This window comes from Tachyglossus aculeatus, chromosome 17, assembly GCF_015852505.1.
Source record: "Tachyglossus aculeatus isolate mTacAcu1 chromosome 17, mTacAcu1.pri, whole genome shotgun sequence".
In the NCBI taxonomy this organism is placed as follows: Eukaryota; Metazoa; Chordata; class Mammalia; order Monotremata; family Tachyglossidae; genus Tachyglossus; species Tachyglossus aculeatus.
Window position 1 is genome coordinate 25,481,318 of NC_052082.1, and position 9,330 is coordinate 25,490,647.

The 9,330-nt window shown below is 37.7% G+C and overlaps 1 non-coding gene across 1 annotated transcript; it reads left to right on the forward strand.

Moving 5' to 3' along the window:
* The first annotated feature begins 264 nt into the window (after window positions 1-264).
* LOC119939885 lies at window positions 265-368 on the forward strand. The gene has a single exon (XR_005454839.1). It is a non-coding gene; the product is annotated as a U6 spliceosomal RNA (small nuclear RNA).
* Window positions 369-9,330: the final 8,962 nt, after the last annotated feature.

The window sequence follows — 9,330 nt, forward strand, 5'->3', positions numbered from 1 at the left end:
TAGCTTTGTTTGACTCAATAGCACAAGGTAAAGCAATTTTTCCTACAACCTAAGATACATAAACACTGCTCCCCCAAAATAAACTAATAACCACTGCCCCAGTATTTACAAACTGGGAGAGTAGGAAATTCATTCAACTGTATTTAGGAAATAACTAATTTGGTGTGGCATGCCAAACTGGAAAGACTTTCAACAATTTTGCTTCTGGCAACCCTTCAAATCTCAGTACTAGAGTGCAAAGCTTTCTTTCTCACCAACCCCTACCTGACCACTAGGCAGCATATACACTAAAATTGGAATGACAGAGAAGATTAGCATGACCGCTCCACAAGAATGGCACACAAGTTCATGAAGTGTTCCATATTTGTCCTCCAAGAGGCCTTCCCTTCCCTCCTCTTCTCCCTCTCCCTTCTGTGTTGCCCTGACTTGCTCCCGTAATTCATCCCCTCCTCCCAACCCCATGCAGTTATGTACATAGCTAATTCACTCATAGTAGTATCTGTGTTCCCCCCAGACTGTAAATTCATGGTGGGCTGGGAATGTGTCTGTTTATTCTTGTATTGTAAGGGCTTAGAACAGTGCTCCGCAAAGAGTAAGTGTTCAGTAAACATGCCCTCCCTCCACACATCGGCCAAGCTAGCTTTCTTCCTCCCTTCAAAGCCTGAGAGCTCACCTCCTCCAGGAGGCCTTCCCAGACTGAGCCCCCTTTTTCCTCTCCTCCTCCCCCTCCCAACAGCACTTGTATATATATATATATGTACAAATATATATATTTGTACAGATTTATTACTCTATTTTACTTGTACATATTTACTATTTTATTTATTCTGCTAATGATGTCCATATAGCTTTATTTCTATTTGTTCTGATGATTTTGACACCTGTCTACATGTTTTGTTTTGTTGTCTGTCTCCCCCTTCTAGACGGTGAGTCCATTGTTGGGTAGGGACCGTCTCTGTGTTGCCGACTTGTACTTCCCAAGCACTTAGTACAGTGCTCAATAAATACGATTGAATGAATTAATGAATGGATTGAATGAATGAATCAACTTCAGAGAAAACTCCATGTAGTCCCTGGGTTCCACTGTTGGCAGTGGAAAACGCCTTGCATCTGCCTCAGCTGCAGAGTAAACAGCGAGGAAGGGATAAATGGAAGCAGTGGAGCATTTACTCAAACCATAGAGCTAAATATTCATGACTATCTCTTAGAGTTTCTGTCTGAACCCCAGAAATAAAAAAAGGTCAAAAAAGTCAACTATCAACATTTTTGCAGAATGCCACAAGTACTTATGCTAGTTTCTTCTGTTTACTTTAAAATTACTTAATTCCTGGAACCTATCCCTTCTGAAAGGCTATTTATTCTGTATTTAGCCTTTTCCAGTTAGATTTGTTCAACTGAAGCCAGAATACATTAGACTGGAATTTTTCAAATTTCTGAGGATGATTTGAAATTATTGATAAAACAAACTTGAAAGCTACAGCAAAACTTGGATGATTCCATTTCTAAATTTAAAAATCTGCTCTTTGTAGTTTTAAAACCAATGTGCTTTGGATGTAAACAAAATGTTATGGTTCCATCAAAACCATGGTTAGGGCACTTTATATAATAATTCAATGTGATTTTCTATATAAAGAGTTCCAGAGCAACAAAAACTAACAGATTCAAGAGAAAATTGCCTTTTTAGCTCTAAGAGAAATTACTGTACGAATCAATGCAAATACAATCAGAAGGACCAATTTTCCAGTGTGTTTAATTATTTTTATGTGTTTACACATTTTATCTTTAATTGACTTCTTGAAAAGCATGTTAAAACAGATTCCCCAAATGAAGGGTTGGTTTTGATAAATGAATTACCTTACTCTCTCCTCTTTCCTTACTTATGTTCCTGGAAAAAGTATGTTCGGTAAAAGATTATGCTACTCCAAACGTTCTTTCGTACATACATTATTTCTCTTTCTATTACGTTTGTTGCTAAACCTTTCTCCACCTTACATTATGATTGAGAGCCAGAGACCTTATTTAACTCTCACCTGGGTGTATCGCTACCTACTATTTACTACAGTGATCTGTATACAATAATTACTTAATACATACTATTACTATTAGAATACTTCCATACTAAAGAAATACACAATACTAAAGGAATGGGCCATAAGAAATTATTAGAATCCAACTGTGTCATATGTTTGCTGGCAGGAGAGACTATTTGATGTTACTCAACATATGTTAAGCTTTCAACAACAAAGAATGCCACTTATTAAATAACCTGGGTGTTGACCTGGATGATGACTATGGGTTTGTTTAAAATGACAGTCAAGATTTGGGAATGGTTTAAAAAAATAAGTGGCATATGTACTTGGGTACCACACTGTCTTAGCACGAGCGTCTCCACACTTCGCTTCACTTTTATTTTAAAACATTTATTTCTGCTGAAATAAGGAAGTTCTCCAGACAAAAGCCTCACTCCACCTGGCCCATAATACCATTTACTATCCCATACTGGTAACTAACTCAGAGTGTAAGAAAAAAATATCCTTGGCAAAACAGCATGATATGGCTTGGAAATATTCATCTAGCATAGATTCAACCTATGTGATGTAAACCAAAATGTTTCATCCTAGATTTCAGGAGTTGAATATACCAGCCTCCCTTTAATTTTCTAATCAAAAGTATTAAAAGAGTTGCAAAGCAATTACATCAATGCAGAATGCTCAGAAACTAGAAATATGTAACAGTGAAGTATTACTGTGAAATACTATTTCTCAGCTTCCCATAAGTACTGCATGTACTCATCATCTTGTACTCAGGAATATGGAGACTAATGCCTACAATAAAAAACAACTCACCTGCTTCACTACAAGCACCAGAATGCAAATAGAGTTATGGCATCCCACAATATCTACTTATTTCTCCCCCCCCCCTGCAATCACTCCCAAACCACCTCCCTAATTAGGTAAAATATTTGAGTACCTTCTATCATCCAGTCAATTTATGGAACAGAACAAGGAAATGATCAGTACTTACATAAAAACATTAAAATGATTACTCCAATTTTCCAACTACATTAGCTTTTTGGAGTACTTTGTTTTCTGGATTTGAATTGCTGGAGTAATGATGTTGAATGTAAATTAAAGTAACAAAAAAGACTTCAAAAATAGAGTTTCAGGTGGGATTACAAATTGAATTTGTAAACTGCATACTTTTCACAAGAAGCCTAAATTTCTTCTCTGTGATTTATGACTTACTATTACAATGGTAATAATTAAATCTCTCCGGCTTGTTTTTGTAATCTCTGATGGGTTTTGAGCTTGGACTGGAGATAAATATGGTCTCCTAGTATGGCCTTAGAGAAATGCAGTATGTAAGTAGCTTTGGTGTTAAGAGGTGGGAAGTGAGCAGTTTAGGTTGTAGAATCAGCAAGTAAAATAGGAGGGGACAAGGTGACAATGTTTGAAAGCCAATGTCAAGGAGTTTCTGTCTGAGGCAGAGGTAGGCAGGCAACCACTTGACATTCTTCAGGAATGGTGAAACATGGACTGAATTTTTTTTTAGGAAAATGATCTGGGCAGCAGGATGAAGTATAGACCAGAGCAAGGCAGCAAGAGGAGGCAGGAACATCAGCAAGAAGGCTGATAAAAGAGTTGAGGCAGGTACAACACAATAGCATTTTGAAAGGAGAGGAAAGGGTGGAATTTAGTGATTTTGTGAAGGTAAAACTGACAGAATTTGGCAACATTGAATATGTGGATTGAATGAAAGAGATGAGTTGGGATTAATTCTCAATAATAAAAATGTACTTATATGCACATATTGTGGGGGGGGTAGAGCAGAGGGAGGGAGTAGGGGCAATGGGAAGAGAAGGAGGAGCAGAGGAAGGGGGGGGTTCATTCTAGGAAAGCCTCCTGGAGGATGTGAGCTTTCAGTAGGGAACTGACATGCTACCCACCCTCCGCTCTTCTCCCTGCTATGCTGCATTTCTCCATGGCCATACTGGGAGATCATATTTACCTCCAGTTTAGGCTCAGAGTCCATCAGGGATTGATTACAAAAGCAAGCCAGAGATTTCTCTCACATCTATTAAGTTCTGGGGTCAGTCCAGAAGTCCTGCAAGACCTCTAAGGACAAGCCTGGACTCTCCTCTTCCCAACTAGGTTACGGGCTATATCAGATAGTTTCCTCTCACCCAGATTAGATTCTGAGGCCTGGATGAGGACTCTGAACTGACACTAATCTTCAAGGATTATTTGCCATACTCTAAAAGAGTCCCTGTCTCTTAGGTAATCACTCCAGTCTTCCTCTAGGTCTTTATGATTGCTTGCAGCAGCCAACCATCAGGTCTGTTGCCAGGGCTAGCCTGGATTCTAAAGGCAATTTGTAGCATATTTGAAAAAGCTACAAATAATTCATTCTTAAGAATGCAACTGACCTTTGGTATAATAAATATTATTCCAATTGTCTCAAGTGTACAAGTGCTGCCTTTAATGTTTTCTCATGTCACTTCTTCCATGAAGCAAGAAATAACCGGGCTGAAGAAACTGGGGAGAACAATCTAAAGTAAATGATCATGTTCCTTAACGATGACAATATTTGTTAAGCACTTACTATGTGCCAAAGCACCGTTCTAAGCACTGGACCTTCTTCTGGAGAGTCAATTAAAGAAAAGAAATGTGAAAAGGACATCAGTCACAAAGGAAAAGGGGAAGGAGCATCCAACATTTAACAAAAATTACTATTATGATATATAGAAAACATCCGAGTGCTCACTCAGATTCATTTCCAAAATTATCCAATATGCAGACATTTCACTGTGATTCCTCAAAGTGCTCAACATTAGCATTTAGCAGAGGAAAAAAGTCAATCCACTCTAGCATATAGGGAAAAGTTCATTCAAAGCCACCTACTATAAAACAAAAGTATTAGTTTTATTTTTTAAAACATTCTTTGACAGTCAGATTTGACAAAAAAAAAAGTGTAAAGGACTAGAGTTGAGGTCTGACGCCAGGCATCTTTCGTTACTGCACCCAGCAAAGATTATGCTCTCGACAGTGATTTACAATGTCCAGATGGAGCTACTTTAAAAACCAAACTCAGAATCTAAATTTCTAATTAACTGTGTACAGAGATACCCCTTCAAAGGATTCATCAATTACTATAGCAACCTCACTGGAATACAATGAAGATATCCTTTAAAAGATTGTTTTTAAAAATTGATGAGAGAATATTTACTGAGACTCCAGTGTCTTGCTTAGCTTTCAAATAATAATCAAGCTTAAGTTTAATGAAATATTACAGGCTTAAATCACAAATCTGTATTTTAATCCCACTCAAGATCAAACAGGCTTGCCACTATTGAGCTCTGTCATATTGAAAACAGTCAGTTAAAATATTAATCAAAAAAACCCAAACATTTAAGCACCTTTAACTATCTTTTTAGTCTATGGTTACCAGGCCAAAGTGAAGTTAGTGAATGAAGTCAGAGAAGCAGCATGGCTTAGAGGAAAAAAGCATGGGCTTGTGAGTCAAAAGGACCTGGGTTCTAATGCCACCACTTATCTGCTTTGTGACCATAAGCATTACTTCACTTCTCTGTGCCTCAATTACCTTATCTGTAAAATGGGTATTAAGACAGCAAACCCTATGTGGTACAGGGATTGTGGCCAACCCAGTTATCTTGTATCTACTCCAGAATTTAGTACAGTGCCTGGCACATAGTAAGCACTTTACAAACACCACAATTATTTAAGTTATTGGATTCACTGAGAATTCCCTACATGGATGTCTAATTCACATTTTTTTTAAATCAGCACCTAGACAAACTTTGAAAAGTTTCACAAGATCTCATTCTGAGTAGAAAAATTTTCTTACAGAAGGAAACGGAACTATCAGAAATACATAATTCACCAGAACTATCTCACAAGCAATGATCATTCATAGAACTAAGAAATCCATTTCCCTGACTACTTGATTCAATGCAAGATTGAGTTTGTAGGACACCATCAGAGCTGCTGTGCTTTTGTTTCTAGTTCCATAGTCTCAAAAAAATGATATTGTTTCATTGAATCATTTAATCAATAGTGTCTTTTGAGCACTTATTGGGTGTAGAGACTTGGGAAAGTACAATACAGCAGAGTTTGTAAACACACTATATGCCACAAGGAGCTTACAGACTAGAGGAGACAAAAATTAAAATAAGCTGCAGATATGCACATAAGTATTCTTCCTTAATGATAACTGTTTTGAACTGACTGAACAGATGATTTATTTAGTGCTGTATCTTCTTTCACCTGTGTAGATACACAAATCACTGAGATGGCTGCTTCCTAGGCTTTTTGATGCATCTGTAGATTCCATGTGATAAAGTAACATTCAACACTTATTTTTAGACAAAGAAGATAGATTTCAAGTCACTTAAAAAAAATCTAGCTAGAAAACAAAGATTTCTGCAGAATCGCCCCCTCCAAAACAACATCAATAGCATTTCCTAGCCTTATTCATCATCAGATGGCAAGAAAGAACCTCCTACAACAGGTCTGGCAATGCAGTCAATCCTTCAGCATACTCACTGAAACACATTTTCAATGGGTGGAAATCTGTTTAAAGAATGGTTGATACATGTGCCTCCACATAGCTAAAAACAGGGAGGATAAAAGGGGACATATACCAACAATGAAAACAAAGCAAACCCAGAAAAGAAAACCACAGACTCACATGATATGACCCAGCACTCCTGTGTTAAGGTAGAAGAGAGACCAACTTGGACTGGAGCCCTGAGGAAATGGAGTTGTTCTGCTAAGTTGCAGCTTTGCAAACCCTTCTGTTCAACACCCTTTTAACATGAATAGTAAACGCGTCAGTGGAACAAGGGCACCTGTTTCTTGCCCACCACGTGGGACGGATTGTCTGTTGGAATTGATTGTTTCTGCCACACCCACAGCTGGAGGCTCTTAGTTCCATTAGAATCACTTCCACAACCTGGGAGACCTACATGCCCTGTTACAGTTTTGATTTCTGGGATTTGCTCATTTTATCAGCCACGCTACGTTGAAAGATGGATATCTGCATGAGTTGATGCATTTTAGTTATTTGGCAGGTATTCAATTAACAATTATTGCTAGGGTACAGACAGCATGACAGACTTCCTATAATAGCAGCAAAGGATAGTGCTCCTGGCTTTTCGTCAACTCAATATAATAAGCTCCCTTGAGTCATGCTTTTAAATACTTTCATTTTTAAATTAGTTTTGATTTTCTGCTCAGAAACAGCTGATCCTTTCTTGAGCCACTGAAATTTTCACCAACACACAGGTGTTCTGTCTTTCTTGCTTCATTTGCAAGTGCTACTTCTGGCTGTCTTGACAAATGAGAAAAAAGGCCTTGCTTTAAAGAAATCTTTGGTTTGTTTTTCGAATTGGCAAACACTTTGAATTTTTTTTACATTTTCAACACTGTCCTAAAACATTCATAAAATAGGCAATTTAAAAAATAAAGATACTATTTTAAACATTTACATCAGTGACCTGTTTACAGCTATGAAACCTAAACTCTGCAAAGCCAAGTTGTTCTTCAACATTTCCGTATTATAGAATTGTTAAACACTCAATTGATATTCATTTAATCGTATTTATTGAGTGATTACTGTGTGCAGAGCACTGTACTAAGCACTTGGGAAGTACAAATCGCGAGAGATGGTCCCTACCCAACAAAGGGCTCACAGTCTCTACAGTCCCAAACAGTTGTCCACTATTTCCTCTCTCAAGTTGGAATTATTTACCTTCATCATCATCAATTGAATTTGCTGAGTGACTACTGTAGGCAGAACTATAAGCATCACTGTTAAGACACGGAGATTCAATATTTTTTTTAATCCAACATTGGTTTGATCCAAGGCATGTCCCCTGGGGTTCTTTTTAAATAAAGTGCTAATTCTCTATTTTCATAGAACCTTCCATGTATTCTTGAACCTTCAAAATGGTCCCGCTTACTCATCGTGCAATACTGAAACACAGGGCCAGTAGTAACCAGTGCAGTCTGTGGTCTTGGAACATACTATCTCTGTAAAACCTTCTCAGCAGCGGAAACTATCGTGCTTTTACCCATTTCATAAAATGATGATTTTAATGTTTAAGTTCAACTTCTTTGATCTGTCTAATGCCGAGATATTTAAAATTGTTCTTACCATCTGGGTGAGATTCACATTCAATATTCCATATTGAATCTGCTGATTTTTTTGAAGTAGCAGTCATGTATTAAGAAGTCTTTGAGAGAAAGCATACTGCTTTCCATTTTGAAAAGTAAAATAAGAATTAAAGGAGTTTATTCGAAATTGGACAATTATTTCAGCTGCCATATGTAATAGTACCTTAAATCTCCTCAGTAAGGCATATTAATTCCAAAGTGATAGGATAGGAAGACATATACATTATTTTGAACCATTTAATGGAGTCAGAATGGCACGGAGGATGGATTGAGTCTGAAGCAGTGTGACCTACTGGAAAGATCATAGGCCTGTCTTTCTCATTAGACTTGAATGATCCTAATGGGAAGCTTGTCTTGCTTCTCCCAAGCATTTCAGTACAGTGACCAGCAGATATTCAGTGTTCATTAACTATCACTGATTGAGTGATATTCCAATTCAGTCTGGATTAAGTGATGATCTTCTTAACCTCCTTTTTTTCCATGAAAGATGATTTTTTTCCTCCAGCAGATTTTTTAAAAAAAGTTTGAGAATATGGTGACCGACCTGAACAGTTGTCCAAAGATGGGTAAAGCACTACATTAAAACAGAGTCCTCATGCGAAGGTACAGTTCTTAAAACAATGAAGCATGAGGGACATTTCATCTTGAATCAATTTGGTCTGAAAATGGAAAGTTACATTTTATGGAAAATATTTTTCATTGGAAATCCCTATTATGCCCCAAATTTGTATGGCACCCAAATGTAATCTTTGGCTCTAACCCAGCTCTATTGAAAGTAGCTCTTCTGGAAACATGAACTATTAGTCCCTTCCCTGCCTCTGGCAGTCTTGCCATCAGCTCATCTACTTTATTCTACGTTATATTCACTACAACCCAGGCCGCACATTTCACTCCTCTACTGCCAATTTATTCAGGATACCTCAATCTCATCTATCTCGTCACCAAGCCCTCTAACATATCCTACCTCTGGCATGGAATGCCCTCCCTCTTCATATCTGACAGACAATTACTCTCTCCCTTTCAAAGCCTTGTTGAAAGCACACCATGTCCAAGAGGACTTTCCTGCCTAAGCCCTTTATTTCTTCTTCTCTCACTCCCTTCTGTGTCACCCTTGCACTTGGACTTACTCCCTTTA